Source organism: Oxyura jamaicensis, chromosome 3, assembly GCF_011077185.1.
Source record: "Oxyura jamaicensis isolate SHBP4307 breed ruddy duck chromosome 3, BPBGC_Ojam_1.0, whole genome shotgun sequence".
Lineage (NCBI taxonomy): Eukaryota > Metazoa > Chordata > Aves > Anseriformes > Anatidae > Oxyura > Oxyura jamaicensis.
Genome location: NC_048895.1, coordinates 68,751,826 through 68,774,223, shown reverse-complemented (window position 1 = coordinate 68,774,223; position 22,398 = coordinate 68,751,826). Strand labels below are relative to the sequence as shown.

Genomic DNA, 22,398 nt, shown 5'->3' with positions numbered 1-22,398 from the left:
CAGACTTTCATAGAAGACCAAATTCAATTTTCTGGAGTCATAAAAAATGATTTTATTAATACATAATTTTCATCAGCAGGAACCTGAACCACATCAATATGAAATCGATAGGAGCATTTCCACAAACCAAAACATATTTGGGGCTACACTTTTAATTTGCTCCAGAATTTTTCTTGTCTGGTGACATGCTTTTCCCCTAGTGGCTGGAAGACTACCAGGTTACTTCTGTGGTACTTGGTCTTTTCTCCTGTACAATTTAGAATATCATTTCTCTCTTTTTTATTTTCAGTTAGAAATAGTTCTTTTGTCATCCTGGGGAAACAACAGTTGAGGTGAGAAGGGTTCCAGATTCTGCACCCGGTAAAGGTGTGGCCTGCAAGGATTCCAGGAGGGCAAGCTAGAAGTTGTCAAAGTATCTAAAGCCTTGAAGAAATGCCAATAAAGTAAAAAACGTCTCTCTCAAGGTTGCCTCCACACTAAATACAACCTTTCTTTGTTGTCCTTTGTTGATTCTTAGAAGATCTGAGCTGCAGTAGACTGTCTACCACATCCTGTTGTCACCTCTAAGCAAGGTATAACTAATTAGTTCACAAGCAGGATTCTTCGTCAAAGACCTGGAGAAATATTGCTTGCTAAGAGGTAGCAAGGTAGAAATTTTAGTCAAAAGAGCCTAGTAGCAGTTTTTAATCCAGTAGAAAAAGCTATAACATTGTTTTAGAGAGAAGTGATAATTGCAGTTTGTATTTGATTCTTCACAGAAAAAAGAAAAGAAAAAAAAAAGGGAAAAAGAAAATAAAAAGAAAAAAAAAAAGGAAAAGAAAAGAAAGGAGAAGAAATAAAAGGAAAGGAAAGGAAGAAAAGGAAGAAAAGAAGAAAGGAGAAGAGAAGGGAAGAGAAGAGAGGTAACTGTTATCTGTATTTTCCTAAACTATTTTGTATATCCCTAGCTAAGGATGATGCAAACTCAACAAATAGTATATTTGGATTACCCCTCTGGGATCACCCCTTTCTCTTCTATAAGGATTCACCGAACAGAAAGCATCTTGTAGGGTCTCTTGCTGTAGACTCCAACTTTCCAAAGGGAAATTCTTTCCATGTTTACTGCATCTGAGTGCATGCCTCCCCAGGGATAGCAGGATTCCCTTTCTGCCTTTTTCCTGTCCTTGGTTCTTGTTGAGTGTAATTTGTATCAGTACACATTTTTATTGCAAGCAAAGATTTTATTTATTTATTTTTAAATTGGGTTTGCTCTGCAAGTATTAGACTGCAAGCTCAGCCTGGAAAATTTGTCTTCTCTAACATTTGATTTCTTCTCTTTGTCATTTATTTTTCCTCACCTAGCTATTTTCTCAAAAAAATAAATTTTGTCAATATTACTGCTCGCAGCATGGTGTCTATACTACTTCAGTAAAAGAAGGAAATTTGATGTCTGGACATGTGTAGTCTTGTGGAAAGGGGTCTTACTTCACTCACTGACAAGTCTAGAAGTATAGTTAACTATATTTCCCAGGGGGTGGGGGTGGGGGGGTGATCTTGTTAAAAAAAAAAAAAAAAAAAAAAAGAGAGAGAGAGAAGATGAAACAAAAAAAATCAATATTGACTCTTGACACATTTTCATTTACATCCCTGCATGGCTTTCAGTCTGGGCACAAATCAATAAGCAGCTTTTAACACTGCTCAACTAGTTTGTTCTATGTAAAAGAAGAGAGATTTGCCTCAAGTGGCTTGTTTTTCCCTTTGGGCTCAAGGCAGGCTCTCTGCTATTAACACAGTGTGGTTCTTCAAAATGAAGTTGAGTTTATTTGACTGCTCTTTCTGTGACTGATCAGACGAGCTTGAACTGTAATATTAATCACACAATGTTTTCTTCATCACCACTTACAGTCAATTGACTTTGTACTTAGTGAAAGCATCTCAAGCAGCCAACTCAATGTACCAGAGGGCAAGCAGTCAATAAGAGGAAGAAAGATTTAGTTTCAAAATATACATTACACAGCCTGTGGAGCTGCTGCCACTGAAACTCTGGGCACTGCAGATGTGCTGCTATTACATGTTTGTTATTTGCATGATGAAGGCGTCTACATCATCTTAGTTTTCCTTGAATAAGTCTCCTCAATCAGCTGCAACTTCTTCAAGCTCAGTTCTGTATGGGAGATGAAGAGACCAGATATTTTCTCCAAATTGAGCTGGGTTTAAATACTACTTAGTTTCAATTCAACTGTCCAGATTTCAGCAGAGAACTGACCCATGAAGCAGACACCTTCTGTTTCAGCCAGACTGATGACTGTTACTCAAATGCCAGGCATATGTCATGCTAATAATACTACCCATATGCTTAACAAATGCCAGTTTGTCTAAGCTACCGTTAATATTTAATAGCCACTTGCATACAGTAGGTCTTCTAAAACCACGTCTTTAATATACATTAGATTTTGAAGATAGACTAGGAGTACAGATGCCCAGAGATACAATATAATCAGATGTTTTCTTGAAGTCTCAGCACATCAGCTCAGAGAATTTCTAGCTCATGAAGCCTCCACAGAAGTTTCCATGCTAAACAAGTGCATGCAACACTCCATAAAACAGCCTAGAGGATACATTTATTGCATGTAATACCTTAGAAATGTTATTTGCTAGAAGCAGACTCTGCGGGAAGTACAACATGTCATAAATTGGGCAACCATAATTTTTTGTTTTCTTTATGGAATATTTTAAACATGCATGATGAGAGAATTCCCACTTGTATAAATTTGCTCATTGACTGATTTCATTGCTTTCTTGGGGATTCTCCTTAAATAAAGTGAATTTCTCAGTGGTGCAGAACTAATGTAACAACTAGCACAATGCTGACCCTTTGTCTTCTTTTTCTCTTACATTAAAAAAAAAAAAGTATAATAAATTAATATGTGTTCATACTGAACAAGTTTCTGATCACCTTATCAAGCTATTTTTTTTTTTTTTTTTTTTGAATGAACCAAAGCTTATTGAATGGATAAAATTAGTATAATTTGAATAGAACACATTGAGAATATTTTCCTTGAGACAGATTTTTTTGGTTGTGAATTTTTCAATTTCCATTGACTGGCCCAAATTATGAAGCAGCTGTCAGTCTTGGACCATGCAAATCAATTTTAATTTGACAATCTAAGTTTTCTTGACATTTGTCTCTTAGGAGTTTAGAGTTACAGGACAACATGTGTTTCCCAGTGGAAAAGAACAGACTCGTAATAAGAATAAAGAAGGACTTTCAAGGACACTCACAGAGAGAAGATAACAAAGGATTTCTTTAAGTCTGTATTTCTTATTCGATTGGGAGGGAGGTGTTAAAAACATATTATATCAAACCAATGAAGAAGAACAAATAAAAATAACTGTCCAATTAAAATGTATCTGAACATTAATCTGGAATTCAGCTCTGCATACCATCAGTTTTGCACTATTCTTTAGCCCTCAGTTCTTAATACAAATAACAACATGCACTTGTTCTCAACTTTGTCCTCTGACATTTACAAAATGGTATGAAAAACTCATATTAATTGCTTAATTAGGAAGCACAAAGGCACATTTCCTGTGGAACAGATCTGTTTCGATATGACTTGTACACCATGTACTAGTACCAGACACATAAGGCTTGTACTGCTACTCACCAGAAAGCCCATTAAATGACAAGTCCATAAGCACACTCCAGCTGTTTTACATTGTTTCACCAAGAGGGGTTGAGGCAAATTACCCCTGTTTAGTGGGATTGGCTATCACACAACGGTTAGAAATGCAGACAGGGCACAATACAGCGATCAGCGCTGTGCTACAGGGCAGCAGCAGTGGGAGGCTGGGAGCTGAGCACTGCTCAGCAGCCCAGTTCTTTCCCTATCAGGTGACAAACAGTGGGCACACCACAACGACTGCAATGCCTTTGCTCAGCTTCCTCCCCACACCTTCTGAAATTCACTGACTACTAAGACACAAAGTATGAGAAGCACTTTTATGCTAAATTTATAGCAGAAATAAAATTTCACATCTATTATAAGAATACTTACAGCTCCTGCGATTGCTTTTATACATCTCTGGTGTTACATACTTTCAAAATTCTTTCTGAATATATGTTATATAAAATATCAAATGAGCATTTATATCTGTTGATAGAAGAAATTGTAAGATACAAGATCACCAAAGTAAATTTAAATTTGGCTTTCTTGTCATTTAAATTAAATTTTCCTCCTTAATTACTGAGAAATAGACTATCATTGAAGAACTTTTCCCAGGACAGAAGCTAATTGCTCACGGGAAGGCTGAAGGAGGTGATGGGAACATGGAGCTGTGTATGGAGGACAGGGAGAGACTGGAGCTGTCTTCTGGAAGCTTCCAGCTCTTTTGCTTTAAGCTCAACATGATGGACTATTTCAACTCTGTCTATCCTAGTTCAGAAGTGTAATCGAACAGAGGTAATACTAGGCAAAGTTTCAATGGCATTGGGGTGAGGCTAAATTGCTCTAAATCTGAAACAGAGCCTAACATTCTCTTCTGGAGACCATACCACTGAAGTGCAACATACGTTTAAGTGGACAGTCAGAGTTCAAACATATGCAGTCAGGCTGGTATTTCACAGAGGACTGCATTTGGAATGAAAAAGAACATGAGGATAAGGCCATGGGAATTTTTCGCCATCTGTGATAATCATTCAGAAAAGGCCTGGCACACAATCTGCAGAAGAAAATTTTCTCTTGGGGTTGCAATTCCAGGATTCACTTCCAGGATTCAAGTATTACATTTTTTTTTTTTTTTTATGCCTTATGATTGTTCACAGAGGCGGATGATTTTTGTGTGTGGCATAATTCTCGGAATAAGTTGCCAATCAGTATAAGCCACTACCCAAAAAATATTTGTAAATATTTGTAAATATTATAAATACACAAGGTAGTACTTAGGCTAATTTCCAATGCAGTACCCCACTATAGGCTGCCCCATTCTTTCAAATCACATTTCCTGAAATGAAAGATTAAAGACTGCAAAACCTGCCTTGGGTACATCCTGCTGCCTGATGCTACTGTCCCTTCACAGATCATGCTTGACTCAACACTGGCTTTTCTGCCTCCAGGCAGGCAGGGTCAGACCCTTGTTTTCAGGACTGTTATTTCCCCTGTTATATCAGTGCCTAACTATTCGTAGCAGTTTCCAATGGAGTCCAAAGCCTGCTGGATTTTTTCTTTCTACTCCTTCGCCCTGTCCCTGGAACTGAAGGCTATAAAACAAACAAGAAACAACTTAAGACAATAAAAACAAACTGTACTTTTTTTAGAAGAACCTGTCTGATGGGTAAATTAGCTCTTAATCCTCTCAGTCATTGATTGTTTTATGCTCAATACATGACACTTCCAGGCTAGCATGCTTTAAAATTCTTATGTAAAAAACATTTAATCCTATTCACTTCATGTTCTCAGTCATTTCTTTTGACAACAAGCTTCACTGGCTAATTATTTATTCCTGAGTCAGCTGGGGCTTGCAACACCATGTTTATTAATCAGATCAGGTGTTGTCTTCATTAACACTGAAATGCAATTGAAAAAAAAAAAAAAAATAATGTCCATTTCAACCGTTCTGAACCCTGTACAGATGTGAATGTGGACTGAACACAAACCTCTGCAGAGCTGAACATTTCTGGCCTCTATGGAAATGTCAGAAAACCTAAGTCATCCTGCTGATGACTTCTCTGGTTTGGCTTTAAAGGTCAGAAATGAAATAATTCCAGCCCTGAGACCACAGAATCCAATGGTAGTAAAGATACAGCTAAAGGAAAAGTATTTGGGGTGGAACCTCTTTTTCTTTTGTTTACTATTGTTAAATAAATCTCAACTTTCAAAATGTTGCAGTTGACTAACTTTGGTGTTACAAACAAGTTTATTTTGTGCGAAGCCATGGGCTCTCGTTAGGATAGAAATTTAGTCATTGAAAGTTACAATAGAAAGTTAGGCATCAGAAAGTTTCAGAGAGAGAAGTTTTTTTTTTTTTTTTTTTTTTTTTTTTTTTTTTTTTTTTCAGAGAGTGAGGGCTTTTGATTTAAACTTGAGTTTGAGGCATTGGCAATCTTGGGCATTTGACAGTTGTATTGGCCTGAGCATCATTTGTCTATCACTCACTGCTCTCACTGCTGCCCCTTGTTCCACTCCAGCCAGGCTAGCACATCGCTTGTTTACAGCACTGTGCCACAGCCCCTTCCATGCTCTGTGGTCACATGTATCAACTAGTGATAACCAGTGTGTGACGTATTGAGTCCTGGAGAAGGAGAAAAGCTGCCATAGAATCATAGAATGGCTTGGGCTGGAAGGGATTCCAAAAAATCATCTAGTTCCAACCCCCCTGCCATAGGCAGGCATGTCACCCACTAGATCAGGCTGCTCCGGGCCTCATCCAACCTGGTCTTGAACGCCTCCAGGGTTGAGGCATCAACAGCTTCTCTGGGTAAACTGTTCCAGGGCCTCACCTCCTTCCAAGTGAAGAATTTCCTCCTAACCTCTAATCTAAATCTCCTTTCTTTTAGTTTAAAACCATTCCCCTTTATCCTGTCATCTCTTTCAGCAAAGAGTCATTCTCCATCTCTTTTATAAGTCTGAAAAGCCAGTACTGAAAAGCCACAATGAGGTCACCTTGGAGCCTTCTCTTCCCCAGGCTGAACAGCCCCACCTTTCTCAGCCTGTCTTCTGGGAAGGATGTTACAACCCCTTGATCGTCTTTGTGGCCTTCCTCTGGACTCATTCAAACAACTCCACATCCTTCTTGTGCTGGGGGACCCAGACCTGGATGCAGTACTGCAAGTGGGGCCTCACAAGGGCAGAGCAGAGAGGGACAACTCCCTCCCTCCACCTGCTGGCCATTCTTCTTTTGATGCAGCCCAGGATGCAGTTGGCCTTCTGGGCTGAAAGCGCACACAGCCAGCTCATGTTGAGCTTTTCATCTAGCAGAACCCCTGAGTCCTTCTCTGCAGGGCCATACTTTGCTGCTCAACAGGACCTGAATGCTCACAGGAGCGTAGTAGCAGAACTATTAATCAGCAGCATCCCTCTTTTTGACTTGCCAGCAGCATGGCCCTCCATTGAGATGTTGCTGCCTTATGCATGGAAGAGGTGGACAGGAGAGATCTGCTTTGGACAACCCAGGCAAGAACCCATCTGTTTATTTTTATTACCCTGATCCAGACACATGATGGGAAGCAGGTCTATATGAGTGTTTTCAATAAGTATAGAAATAGATAAGTAGGTGCAAAGGTACAGATGAATGTTGCATATCCTACATTTGATGAGATAACTATGTCCTTTTAGCTTGGGTAAAACTTACAAAGCAAAGAAAGGATAGCAGACGTGGCTGCCCAGCAATAAAAACTTGTTTAGGGGGAACATATTAAAGTAATATTTTAGCCTACTTTTATGCAGGAAGGGAATCTTTAAAAGACACACAATTAACTGAACTCTGCATTGGTTCAGAGCAATTAAAATCTGATGTTGTTAAGAGCTCTCTGTAGAATAGTGACAAAAATGTAATGACATCTCTTCAGAGTCCAGGCACTAATAACGATGCCTTTATTTTCGTTATTCTTCTCAGGAGTGAGAGATTAATAGAACAATTTTCCTGCCACAAGCAGACCTAAGAATTAGAGAGTACAATATTGCATTTTTACACTGCACAAAAAAACTTTTTAAATAGTTCTCTAGAGACATAAGGTTAGAGAGATGGATTATCCACTATAAGGAGTGTAGGCTTACATGTCTTAACACAAGTATTTATTCCAGCATATTCATACCAGTCACATGACTACATACGTGGCTGGATGCACCACTCCTTCAAGCTATAGAGAGATATTCCACACACTAGTAGTTCTACAGAGCTGTATTTACAAAGTGTCAAAAGATGCTGAAGTCACAAAATGCTATTATCACTGAGTGGCATCCACCACTGCATTTGGACTAATAAATAAAGCAGTCTGTGGTCATGGAAGTAGTTTTCACCCATACTGCTAAATACTTTTAAAATAGAGGTGACCTCATCTATTTTTTCTTATTGGGAATAGCTGGAATGGTGCTGGGGCACTGGCTTAGAGAGTGTTACTTGTAAAGAACCCAAGTGGATGTCGGAAAGCACACTAGCAATTACTGAACAACCGAAGGATAGTGCTTGAGCCCCTGTCCTGGCACATAGAGGTGTAGGTGCAGCCTGTGGTACTTGTCTGCCCAGGACTGCTTTGCTCCGTACAGTCCCTCACTTCCACTGGTGTTGCCTGCTCTTGGTGGCTTTGGGTTCATCCCCAAGGCTTCCTCATGAGAATGGGATGCTGTACAACAGACATTCCTTCTCAGGCAGAAGTTTTCTTTTCTTTCCCAAATAAAGTTGATCTTGGAGTGGGAACACTGACAGGCTGTGGGAAAGAAGAGGACTACACCATATAGAAAGACCATATGCTGAAGATAAACTTTCACATGATTATATTATGCTAAGATCTCCCAATGACCATCCAACAAACAGTATGAGTCCTTCACTGAGATCTTGGACCTTTACTGAGACCAGATAATCTAGGGGGTGAGGAAGGTGAGCGAGAGAAAAAGAAATGAAATTTCCATCCACCTCTCTGCTCATTTCTTTCCTGAAGGAGTTATACTAAAAGTACCAAGTACTACAATACTTTGTACTGCTATTTTTTTGGCATTGATTTATTGAAAGGTTCATATTTTTTTTTGCCTACCACTAACTTGTACACAGATGGTGGCTTGGTGAATGGGCATCAGTTATTTATATGTGTCCGATAAGCATAAATAAACATGAAATAGATCCATTTGAAGAAAAAAAGGTTGCAGTTTTGCAGTATTACAGTTCCACAAAATAATAATAAAAAAAATCTCTTGTGTTTGCCAGACCTAGAAGCAAACTGGTTGAGAATCATCAAATATGTTTCTATAGGAAATAAGTTTGTAAAAGGCAGGGATACTTTTAGTTCAATTATTGAGCTCTTCTCTACAAAAAGAATAGATTAAAGTGGCATTTTAGTTTACTTTTATATTTTCCATGAAGGCTTTCTCCTAACAATCACTTTTTGATGAAATGTTCAAATTAGTTTTAAAGAGTTCTTGACAGAAGATTTACCCACCTATTTCTGAAGAAGGAAGATTTTTTTAATATTATGATTATTTTGATATTATTATTATTATTATAGTGTTGTATTAATATAGCCTGGTTGTAGAAAACATACAAGACATGGTAGAAATATGTAAATGAGGAGCCATTCCCTTCATATTGGTATTAAAATATGCAAAATGAACTCATTATTGTGAAGCTACAAAACTACCAGATATGTGTGGAACAGAGTGAGGCAAGTGGGGCTGTTAGGGTAAAATGCTGCAGAAGCTGCTAAATGGAGGCAGCTTGTGCTACCACTCAGGAGCACACCAGCTGCAGATCTGCCAAACTGCTGACACTGTTACAGCAGCATCATTGCTCTCTACAGCTTTTATCAAGAGCAGAGCATGTGCACTTTGGGCCAGCAGAAGGAGCTCTGCTGACAGCACCCTGGGGGGCTGTAGTTTCATACTTTGCTTTTCCCTCAGCGCACAAGGATACTGCTTTCTTTTGCTTCTTGCAGGGAAAACAACTCCTTCAAACAGACTTACCATGATGTTTCTTTACAATAGTGTCTTCCATTTCTGTTTCATCCTACTCTTGAAATTGCAACTGGAATGAGAATTTGGATATTTACTGTAGATAATTCAGATATCCAGTTTCTAATGCTCCTCTTTGTGTGTTTATTATGGTTCTGTCCCTCTCTGTGATAACAAATGTACACCAGTCTCACTGCAGACAGCACCTCAGTGAGTCCCCTGTGATGCTTGCCTTTATAGCCCATCTTCAAGGCAATCGGAATAGAGAAACCCATGTGTGCAAGTACAGAATGTAGTCCACAGATTGTAATTTTCAGAAGACAGCTGTTTCCTAGCAGGGAAAGAAAAAAATAAAAATAAAAATGTAAGTGTAGTGGAGAGTGAGATTAGGGATTTGTAATGGTTCAAATTCCTAGGATTTTTCCTCCGTGAAAAGTAGGAAGGTCACAAAGGACTTCATGTATGTACATACATAGACATATGTAAGGAAAGATCTGTATATATTTTAAAATATTTGCTTAGAAAATTATATCTGTTTCTGTTGAGTTCTGGAGATACCTCATCCCTATATCATAACAAGATCCATTGCAATATCATCTAAGTTGGATAATTAATATTGTTAGCATGTAGCAGCACCTAGGAACACTAGAAAAAGGCTCTTATATTTAAAATGACTAACTCTGCTGAAGCCATGTTGAAAGATTTCAAGCTGTGATATTTTCTTTATCTCTTATGTCTTTTAAAATATATTAAAAATATGTACATCTAACTAGAAAAAAAAGTAGTAGTGTTTTGGCTTCTGTTAACTGAATGACAAGGTAAGTATTCTGTTTTCTCCTTTCAGTCTTCAAGTTCATACTTATTGTCATTTTTTTATTTTCATTTTTTTGCCTCCTTGTATTTATTTTCTGCTGTACTTCCTGACATGACTAATTGGACATCTAAATCGCAGTGAGAAATTTACATGCTGTAGTCTCAAGCTTTAAAAAATGCCAAATATTACTAGCTGAAATTACAAAAGATGTCCACTCAAGGAAGAAAATATGATGTTTTGATAACAGGACATATAAACCTTGTTATGATCTGTTAATATTGTGACCTTTTGGATAGAACAGATTAATGGTATTTGGATAAAACATAGCTCAGAAATAATGTCTTTCTTTTATAAATTCTACATAAAAAAAATAAATAAAATAAATAAATCTGAAGTAAAGTCAACAAATCCCTTTGAACCACGCCGGTTGCCCTTACAAGGGTGATATTTCTGTTGCCCTCAGTAAGGGATGTTTTTACATTCTGTAGTGCACTTTTAGCTTTTTCTGATACATCTGATAATATTCATTGATTTATTATTATTTATTTTATTTAAAATGAAGCCTCATTTCCTAGATGCATGTGATTAAACTGGAGAAACAGAATAAAATAAACCCACTTAACATATCAGTAACCGACCAACCAGGTTTAATGGCTGTGGAGAATAGCTTGCAAACATTTTTGAATTATTCTCCAAAAGTAAAGCTCGATGTTGAAAGATAATCTTTTAAAATAGATTTTAGCAATATCATGATTTTTGAGGCCTCAATGTCTGACCTCACTGAGTCCAAGTAAATCTTTTGTCAGAAGGCAGCTATTCAACAGGTTGTGGATGTGAAAGGCTTGACATGGTGATGTTGTGGGCAAAAGAGGATGCCATGAAGCCTCTTCCTCAATTCTGGCACCAGGGGATACTTCACCAGTTCACATCCCAAAGAGCAACTGGGCAGGGAAGGTGGAGCTGACCATTGGGAGGGATCCTATGAAAGAAGAAGCTGCAAAGCACTGGGGCCATGGAGATGCTGAGCAACAGCTTTGTAGCATTTGCATAACATCAGTCCAGCTTGATGCCTGTGGCTTAGTTGTTAAATTTTTTTGGAGATGACTCGGGCAAATACAAGTTCCCTTGTAGTTTTCTGTTGACAGATCTGCAGTTTTAAATAAATAAATAAATTGATAACAGCATCTGACATCATCAGCTTGTTAATGGAAGTTTTATCTTTTGGCACAAATATTATCTCTAACCACTATATAATCTGGCTTAAAAAAAATAATAAAAATAAAAAATGTACAGCACTGTGTAAAATAAGATGAAAAGAAGAATAACAGAATACAATGGACATTAGCAGTGAATGACAGTCATTGCATTTAAGATACTTTATTAAGAATCAGGACATCCAAGTCCAGTTTCCCCTTTTACCTAATTACTATCAGCTTATTGGGGAAGTGACTAAGTCTATCTGTGCCTCAGCACCGTATCTTAAAATATTTCCTTTCTTCATCTCATCAAATTAGATTCAAACTGTTCAGGTTTGGGACTTTCTCTAGCTATCTACAATGATTAACATAAAGAGGTCTCTTGTACTGAGTGCAATGACTACATCTGCACTAGTAAATTAAATACTGACATCATACCTTCAATAATATTACCCTCTAATCGTGGTCATCTATACCTTTAAATAATGTTTTTATATGATACATTCAAATGGCACATAATTTATATAAAAGGAGAAATAATGTCATGTGTATAAAATACTCAAAATACATATTATACATATGTAACAAATTGTATATGAAATTAAGAATATAAAACAAGAAATTTTACATATAGTATCCTTTTTCTGTCCCAAGATACATGGCTAGATGTTTAGCCATAACGTATTTAACTTCACAAAATGTTGTTGGTTCATCTCACTTCATAATATAAGCCAGGGTGATTAGCTGCACATTATAAATGCTTCATGTGTTATTATCATTTATGTTGTTTGACTAGTACCATATTTTACCTTCTAACATTTATTAATCTACTGAAAAAGACCTCCTGTTAATAAGATAGTATTGGACATAAAAGGAATATGGTTCTCCTTTTAGTTAAATAAGACTGTGTTACAAAAAAACATGAATTCTCTCTCTGATGTAAATAAACCCACAGCAGTTTCAAGGAAGTTATTGCATGAACTCCACACTGAATTTTGTGCAGCCATTTGGGGAAAGAACTGAAGTGATTTTCTGCACTGTAAAAGCAACTTCTGTCTCTTATAGCTACTCCTGGAAAAGACTGCATGGTGGTATGGATTTGATTAGCTCATCTTTTTTCTTTTGACTCAGAGACAGGGAAAATGAATGACTAATCACTTCAGGTTGCTGTTTTTACACTGAGGCTATTACAGAACCAATTAAAAAAGTCAGACAGAAAGCTATATAAATGTGATTATGTTACAATGCTAATACAAGGAAATGTGTAAAGATAATTATTCTGCAGTACAGATAATTCCAACAAAGACTAATCAGAAGACATATCAAACACCCAGGAATCAAAATTCTGCCTGAATTATTTTTAACTGGGATTTTTAAAACTGCATATACATTGTGACATTTCAAACAATAGAAGGGAAAAATTAGCCGTGACTCTTTCCTTCTTTGCCTTTGCCTTTGGCTCAGTTTGCACTGTGTTCTGGCATTAGTCACATCTGGGGTGTAATTCAAAACAGTTTGGACCTTCTCTATATTCCATTGGCTGGTAATAGCTTCCTAGGGACTACGCAACTGCAGACTACGACAGCACTGAACACACAATAGTGTGTGGGCAAGAGGGGATTGCACCTCTGCATCAGGAGATGCTGAATTAGACTCCAAGGCTAAGAATAACAGTGACCTTCCAGAAGCCTGGGTATAGAAGGGAATACAACAAACAGTAAGTTGAAGTAGTACCATGCCACCCTTTGTGTCTGATTTCTAGAAATGGGCAGAAAACAGGAACAAACTCATTTATATTGTTATTTTCAAATATATTCACCTTTCTAATGGTGCATTTGAAATGCTGAAGTGCTTGTCATGTGTATGCAACTCCTCTTGACCCACTGCAATGCATTTCCTTCTCCCCTTCTCTCCCACTCTCCTGAGTCCCCTCTGCAGTGGTGCTCAGAATAAAGCCTGCTTCTCTCTGCCAGTAACTCGCATTTTATCTCAAAACATGACTCTGTATCGTGCTCTCCTTCTCTTTTTCATTATTTATACCATGTGCCCTACACAAAGTCATATTATTCAGCTCTGAAAACCCTGATACAATTCAATTCACATCAAAGCAGCCTGTTTGTCAGCTGCTCCATCACCTAAAAACCTCCATATTTACTGTCCGACCTCCCTGAGCAGATCTGCTACTTCCCTGCCTTCTGCCACAAGAAAAAAAAGAAGGAAAAAAAAAAAAAAAAAAAAACACACATAAAGAAAAACACTTCTGCCATGCTACTTGCAGGGAATTGACTGATTTAATACATAAATTTTCTCTTGTCTTCCCTTTTTCATTGCCTGCTGACTTTGTGTCTCTTCAGCATGTTTGTTCCTCAGGGCAGAAACACTGATCAGAAAGCATTTAGCATGCACGGAGTGGTGCTTAAGTAATAATTGCCAACTTCATTGTGCACCTAAATGCGTAAGGCACCACTGATAGTTCCCACTTTATTCCAAAATGCATTTTTATACCCGTGCTTTAAACGTTTCAAGAAACAGCATTTTCTCAGCAAATGATGCCCTGTGTGTGAAATAAAACCTTTGAAGAACGGCTTGTTGGGAGCCATTAATCAAACTATTTAAGGAAAAATTGAAAAGTTTCTCAATATCTGCCAAGCCCCCATGAACTCAGACATGTTGTCATGAGGTGTAAAACTCTAAATTCTTTTTTTTTGGATGAGCAGAAGGTGTAGCCTGAATGGGCTGTAAAGGTGATCTGAACTGCAGAACAAAGTACAGTAGCAACAACATAAACTCCTACAAATTGCAGTCTTATATCTTAAGGTCACCAAAAAAAGGTAAATCTAAAAATAATTAGGCCTTGATATGACCTGCTTCATGGACTTTACCTTTTACTATTTTTTTAATCTTAATTAATATTTAGCATTTATGCAAGTCTCTGTGATTTAAGATGCTGAATGATATATGAGTTCAACAGAGTCCTCAGTTGAAGGACAAGTATTTTAGTGAATGTGAGACCTGACCCAAAGGCTATTTCCAGCAGTTTGTCATTTAGTACAGGGAAGGTTAGGTAGGTTACAGTGATATATGATCTTTCATGCTCTGAACCTAACAGCACAGTTGAACTGCTTCTATGATTTTCATTAACTGTATGCAGGTCTTATATATATATAAATTGAAAATGTTTTAACCCATGACTGAAAGAGAAGTAAAAACTTAGACATTAGGTTTGGTCAGTCCACCCAAGTTCCATGGTCATATAAGCCTGAATGCAAATTGTTGCTGAGTTTATTTTGCACTCATTTGTATACCAAAAGGGAGAGTGGGGAAATCTTGGTGAGGGCTCTGGGTGGTCTCCTGCCAGCATGCTGCATTAAGCAGTCGTGATAGCAGAGTAGCAGCCGGGGGGACACTGGTGATAGTCAGCACCTGCAAGTGTGCTGCAAATGACACTGGTCTATGAAAGGGGTGGAAAATAAATGAAAATGGGCAAAATATGATGAAAATGGCAAGAAGCCACGAGCAAGAAAGATATATGGGTAAGCTTTTCTGCTTATAGGCACAAGTTAGTGGAACAACTCTTCATGTATACATAAGAATTAGAGCTGTTAAAATTTCAAACAATGAGAAATGAGCATTTTTCGAAACAAGCAGTGTTATGAAAAATGCTGCTTTATTCCTCATTGTTGTCATTTTCCCACATCAGTATTTTCTACTACAGGACTGATAAAAACAAATAAATAAATAAATAAATCTGGAAGTTACTTTTCTCTAACCAGCTGGACAGATACCATCAAAAACAATTAATTATTTCAAGTGGCAGTTCATAATGTAGATTATAATCACAAATATTTTCATCAGTAATGCCACTTTTTTATTGAAAATCGTTTCAGATTAAAAATTTCCAACAAACTCTAGGTAAAATATTAAGGGCCCGATTTTCCCAGCAGGCTAGTGAAGCATTTCTGTTCAGCTCAAGTTACCTTGCATAAAACTAAGCTGAATGGAGAGCTAAGAGTCTGCTGTGTACTCTTATGTCATCCTGGGTGTTAGTATAGGAAGTTTCCCAATGGCGACATCCCCTTAAAAGCATCTTAGAATATCTAATTGTAAGTCAAAAAGACATTCAGGTACATATGGATAAGAGTGAGTGGGAAATGAAACAAAGTTTTGCTAACCTTTGTTACAAGGTCATTTTAGTACCCCCTGGTAATAGCTGAAAAAAGTGTGCAGTTTCTGTAAAAAACAAACTCAATCCCCTAGACAGAAAACTTCTAAGAGCTAGATATTATGAAAACCAACAACTGTTTTACAGAAAGTCAAGAACCATGTCTTTCTTGTGTCCTTGCTTTTTGTTCAATCCAGAGGCAGAAGTCTGGGGGGCATCCACAGAATGGCACTGCTTGTTTCATCCAGATAAGCCATGGAAGTGAGAGCAGGATTCAGATATGAAATTGAAGAATATACCCCAGTTTACAACCTCTTCCCATTGCATGACACTAATTTGATAATGGAGTAGTGGTTAGAATTCCCCTAGTCCTGAATAACCATTTCCCATAATGGTTTTCCTAACGTGAGTAAACTAAGATGTACTTGCTTCTTAATATTGTCAGGCTGATAATCACTAGATGCTTTTGACCTTGCTGCATACAGCCTCTCCTGTGCTCTAAGACACCAATTCATTGCCAAGTATGGGATGAATCAAGTGCATTATTACAAGCAACTTAACATCTTCAGCTTTGGAAAGCAACTATTCCACAGTTCCTTCCACCCCCTCACAACAGACATCTGCGTTTCTTCTATATATAGACCAAATAAAAAGCCTTTGAAGGAAGGAAGAGCCCCAGCTTGGTAAGCAGCTGCAGAAAATCATGCTGGGAAGCTCCCCTTTTCATGAGTGATTCCTCCTTACATCTGCAGAGTTCTTGATTTACTGTGCCTTTTGGGAGGCAGTGGAGACCACAGAGGTGCTTGACCACACCTCTTGTTTTCAAAATTGGGCAGCAGTGGCCTTTCACTTGCCTTATATCAAGGTAAAGAGGTAAAGTTTTGCCTTTTCTTTTTTTTTTTTTTAACTTTAGATTTAAATTACATGAGACAGCAATATAGCAATATTTCTAGATTCCTTGTCTTATAGTTAACTGGGGTAAATGATGTCCTGCTTATACAGCATGAGACTTTCCGTGAAAAACAAACAAACAAACCCATAAGCAATTCCCTGTATACTCAACCAGACTCTTAGATGTGAAAAACCACAGGGCAGAAACACCTTTAACTGTGGTTACTTGCACTGTTTCAGGCAAGGTGCCATTCAGCATGGTCACAGCTGCTCTGCATTGCTTCGTGCTGCAGAGATGTGCAAGAGCCCCCTTCTGCATTGCATACACACAATTTGTGTGAAAATTAAAAGGTCTTATGTGGCCTTATCATTTTAAGGAAGTTTTAAAAAATAACACTTGCTTAACAAGGCACTTTAATAATAATACATTGCAGTATCTCAGAATTTGGACATACATTTTGAAGTCTTTGGAAATTAAAATCTGCATCAGACTTCCACGTTGCTTTAACATTTAAGAATCTTCTGAACTTCCTCTACCAATTTCTGACATTTTACTATTTGTATTAAATACTTGTTATTTTTAACCTAAATCTTCAAAACAACTACCCTGAGAAAATTCAAGCAGACAGAAATGCATATTGAAAGGCCTTAAGTAAATAATAAATGTACAAGGTTTTAAATAGCGTATGAAACTTTGATTCAAATTGCCATTTATAAGTGAGTAATAAGACAGAGCATTTGGGGGTTTAAACTACTAAAAACTTTTCAAAATTTCAGACACTGGAGAACATGCAAGCCTAAAACTTCTCCCAACCCCATCGCTGGCCTTACATTGAAGCTTGTGATTGATTACAAAGGCATTTCCCCCTTTCCAAGACAGCTGTTTTCCATGTTGCCATCCCTGAGGGACCCATTCCTGCTCCAAAGAGATGGACACCTTGTCTAGAGGTATTTATCCTGTAGGTCCTACCTCTGCCTGGCCAACTTATTTGTTAATTCTTGCTTGTGCAAAGGGCTGAGAGTCATTAGCCCCCTTTGAATTCAATATGAATAAAAGTAATTCAACATGAAAAGCCTGAAATTATTTTGAATGGAATCATGACATTAGTCAGACAATGAAATGAATAGGTTTTACTTGGTCTTCTGTCCAACAGATATACATTTCAAGCACCTGAACATGACCCTTCTATTTAGGCATCTACCCTGTTCTATGGAGCAAGAAAGGATTTAATTTAGGGAGAGTAAAAGAGTGAGTATGGGAGAAATAAGTATGCACAGATGGAAAGGATAGGAGTGCTAGGATGCTCATAAAATGAAAATTGATTGTGTTACCATTTTCAGGGTGTAGTATATGACTAGGAGTTATTTCATGCAGTCTGCTATCAAACTTGTGCAAGGTGACTTGAAGCTGCAAAAGGGTAGGGAATAAGGCAGCATTGTCTCATTGTTGACTCTTCCTGATACATTCAAAAGAACATTAAAGAATTGCTTCTTTCGCTAGTAGAACATGTCTTTGTTCCAAATCTATGCAATTTATCAAGTTTATTGAAGTGGGAATGTTTACACGCTTCTTGAAAGTGAAAATCATTAGAGGTTTGCAAACCACTCAGTAGGTTTCAGAATGATTTCAGATATCCTGGAGAGAACTCCAGATATGTAGACCACACCAACCTCTGAACCATGAATTGATTTTCTTGTATTAAGGTCTAAAAAAATTGGGAAAACACCTGGAAGCATTTAAATTTTCTGTTTAAAGATGTGTAAAATTGTTAAAGATAAATACTTCGCTTTGACAGGATATAGGAAGCTGAGTTCCTTTCCTCATTACAGAGGGAAATCCCCTTCTTTTGCTCCACCATATTCTATCTGCACTGGAGGATTTGCCTGACTTCATGTCTTAGCAAAATCATTTTGGACTGGCGTACACTTCATTGGGTTAGAAACTGGCTGGATAGCCGGGCCCAAAGAGTTGTGGTCAACTCCAAAGAGTTGTGGAGTCAAATCCAGTTGGATGCCAGTACTAGTGGCGTCCCCCAGGGCTCAGTACTGGGGCCAGTTGTCTTTGATATCTTTATCGATGATCTGGATGAGGGGATCGAGTGCACCCTTAGTAAGTTTGCAGATGACACCAAGTTAGGTGCGTGTGTCAATCTGCTTGAGGGTAGGAAGGCTCTGCAGGAGAATCTGGATAGGCTGGACCGATGGGCCGAGGCCAACGGTATGGAGTTCAACAAGGCCAAGTGCTGGGTCCTGCACCTGGGGCACAACAACCCCAAACAGAGCTACAGGCTGGGAGATGAGTGGTTGGAAAGATGCCTGGCAGAGAAGGACCTGGGAGTTTTGGTTGATAGTCAGCTGAATATGAGCCAGCAGTGTGCTCAGGTGGCCAAGAAGGCCAGCAGCATCCTGGCTTGTATACGAAGCAGTGTGGCCAGCAGGTCCAGGAAAGTGATTGTCCCCTTGTACTCGGCTCTGGTGAGGCCGCACCTCGAATACTGTGTTCAGTTTTGGGCCCCTCGCTACAAGAAGGACATGGAGGTGCTTGAGCGAGTCCAGAGAAGGGCTACAAAGCTGGTGAGGGGCCTGGAGAACAAGTCTTATGAGGAGCGGCTGAGGGAGCTGGGACTATTCAGCCTGGAGAAAAGGAGGCTCAGGGGTGACCTTATTGCACTCTACAGGTACCTGAAGGGAGGCTGTAGCGAGGTGGGGGTTGGTCTATTCTCCCATGTGCCTGGTGACAGGATGAGGGGGAATGGGCTGAAGTTGCGCCAGGAGAGGTTTAGGTTGGATATTAGGAAAACTTCTTTACTGAACGGGTTGTTAGTCACTGGAATAGGCTGCCCAGGGAACTGGTTCAGTCACCATCCCTGGAGGTCTTTAAAATATGTTTAGATGTAGAGCTTAGGGACATGGTTTAGTGGAGGACTTGTTAGGTCAGAGGTTGGACTCGGTGATCTTGGAGGTCTCTTCCAACCTAGACGATTCTGTGATTTCCCTCAGTATGCACTCTCAGAGAGAGAAAATAATCTTAATATTTACTTCCATGGAAATGCATTCTAAAAGTATGAAGGTTATCTGAAGGGATATCTGAAAGGTTTGCTGTGAAAGGATCTGTAAAAACACCTGCGAAAGCAGAGTAATTGTTTTTCTGTTAATTATGTTGTTAATATGCTCCATTGTATTGGGCAGCACCCATACATACCTGTAATTAGAAGAAACTGTTGTCCCTTCACCATTAACAGTATATAAGTTAGTCAGTCATCTTACTACTATAAATTTGTTCTTGCATAACATTCAGTAACAGATATTTTAAGACACATATCTCTTTTCTATGGCAATTACCCACAACATGGCTACACCCTCAGGTTGATAGAACTGATTACATGATTGACTATTTCATTAGCAATGGAGAATGTGCTCTAGAAATCACTCTCCAAAGGGTAAGTCTTGCTGTGTGATGGAATACACAGTGCCCACTGAAATCAGAAATTGCGTTCCCCCTTCCTCCTCCTTTCCCCAGCGGAGCACAGCGCCACATGGTGTAGGATACCCCTTTGGGCAACCTGGGCCAGCTGTCCTGGCTGTGTCCCCTCCCAGCTCCTGGGGCACCCCCAGCCTCCTCACTGACCGGGCAGCACCAGGAGCAGGAGAGGCCTTGGCTCTGTGTGAGTACTGCTCTTCAGCAACTGAAACATCCCTCTGTTATCAGCACAATTTTCATCACAAATCCAAAACACATCATCATACAAGCCTCTATGAAGAAAATTAACTCTGTCCAAGCCAAAACCATGACAATGACTAGAGTGGAATCAGCATCTGCAGCATCACGAAACCCCTGCTTAAGTCAGTGGGAGGTAGGGAAGGTATAAATTAGCTCAACTAAAAATGTCTTAAGAGGGAATCATAAAGAAGTCACATAGCATACAAGCCATTGGAAGGCATTTCAAATGGGTAAGTAAGACTGTTGTTTTAGGTGCCAGTTGAAGACTCACCAAGTCTTATTTGGGTGAGAGAGAAGTATTAGGAGATGAGATGTAGCCATAGGAAAAGCCATAAATATGCAGTAAAAGCATGGTCTTGACTAAAGAGGCAACCATGTTTGCCAGGGCTTGCAGTGGGAGCAGTGACCCTGAGGAAGACTGGAAGCCAGCGCAGAAGCTCAGGAAGAAAATGACAGAGCAGGCTATAGCATGTAAAACATCCTCTCTGGTTGAAAAACAAGGGTTAGATTGGATGAACTCCATTTCAGTAAGCTACTTTTGGGCCACACCATGTCATTCATTGTGGTCTTTTAAATGTATCTAAGTAATGTAAACTTCTCCTAGTACCTAATCTCTGCTACCTAAAAGGAGTAAGCTCATATTTCAGCTTTTTGTCTTCTTGGGAAGGTCTTCTCCACCTGATTGCTTATTTTCATAAGCAATAGCTATTGCTGAGAATTCTATATTCATTCAGGTTTGGTCAATGGATGTAAGAGTTAATAGCCTTCTAGACAAATATGGGAAGCATATTCAAGTAAAACACATTTTCCTCAGGGGAAAAAAAAAAAAAAAAAAAAAAAAGATAAAAAGTGAAAAATTTCATTGATTTCATTTACTAATTCACATAGCCTGACATGTATGCTATCAGTTCTTGCTCAGGAGACATATATATATATCATTTTTTATACTCCCAAATTTCACATGCATACATAAACTAAAAAAAGCCTCACAACTTTTTGAGGTTAGTCCATCCTTGAGAAAGAGATGTTTTCTCATCTGCTGGCAAAGCATATTTGTCACATTTCAGGCAAGAGCATCTGAGCATGTTTTAGTTATCTATTTATTTGCTTGCCAAAAAGAACAGATGATGTTAATCACAGCAATGATGTAAGAGAGCATCCAAAAGGTCCACATGGCTTTTGATTAAAGCTTGTTAGATAGCATTTTAACTTCAAGGGGCTTGTTGTTGTCACAGCTCCCTGTAGGAATGCACCTAATATATCTGTGCTTTTTCACCGAGTAATGTTATGTTGTGTGCTAGATCTACTTCTGCTACTTCACATCTCACTTTTTCTATTTAAAACCCTTGATGATTTCATATTCACATCTAAAGCTTTATCCAGTGTTTTAAAATATTTTAGAAAGCCCCAGAACTGAGATTTCCTACTGTTTATTCCACAACTCCTTAACTCAGGAGATTCAGCTCGATAATTTGCCCTGCATCATGGAGACATCCTTCACAGGCAGCAAGATTCAGCCTCACCTGACCTTCCTTCACTACTATTTTTTGTACTGACATATGTCATTTTCCTTTATATACCTGTATTACTGTTTGAGCTTCCATGAGGTTTGTGTTAAGAACTATTCAGGTAGTTCTATAGATGCAGAAAAATTCTTTTGCCTACACTACAGGCTGTTCATGTACCTTTTAGGAAAATACACTTGTGTAATCCAAGTTTTGATCTGAAACTAATACTGTTGTATGCCAATGCATATGAGCCGTTGTAGATCTGCCATAGGAGAGACATTTCTTTAAACAGGAAAGGGGACGAGAGAGGGAGTATCAGGAAAAAGGAAGCATTGAAGAGGTGGAATTCACACAGGGACTCTTTTCAGATGATGCATTTCCACAAACAGGTGGGACAGCACACTCTTCAGCACATGGACTACATAAAAATCCTTATTCTTCCTAATTAATCAATTAAAACATCCCAGA

At 38.5% G+C, this 22,398-nt stretch overlaps 1 protein-coding gene across 7 annotated transcripts in view; it reads right to left on the bottom strand.

Moving 5' to 3' along the window:
* The window catches only part of HS3ST5 (heparan sulfate-glucosamine 3-sulfotransferase 5), a 200,472-nt gene that overhangs the window by 29,757 nt on the left and 148,317 nt on the right, over positions 1–22,398 (bottom strand). Inside the window, exon 3 of one of the 7 annotated variants that reach the window (XM_035320125.1) lies at positions 18,270–18,407. The exons of 5 other annotated variants lie outside the window; for them this stretch is intronic. The gene's annotated coding sequence lies outside the window, so the exon portion shown is untranslated. Of the gene's footprint in view, positions 1–3,647; positions 4,044–18,269; positions 18,408–22,398 lie in introns of those variants that run through there. One more of the 7 variants, XM_035320128.1, reaches the window with a different exon arrangement.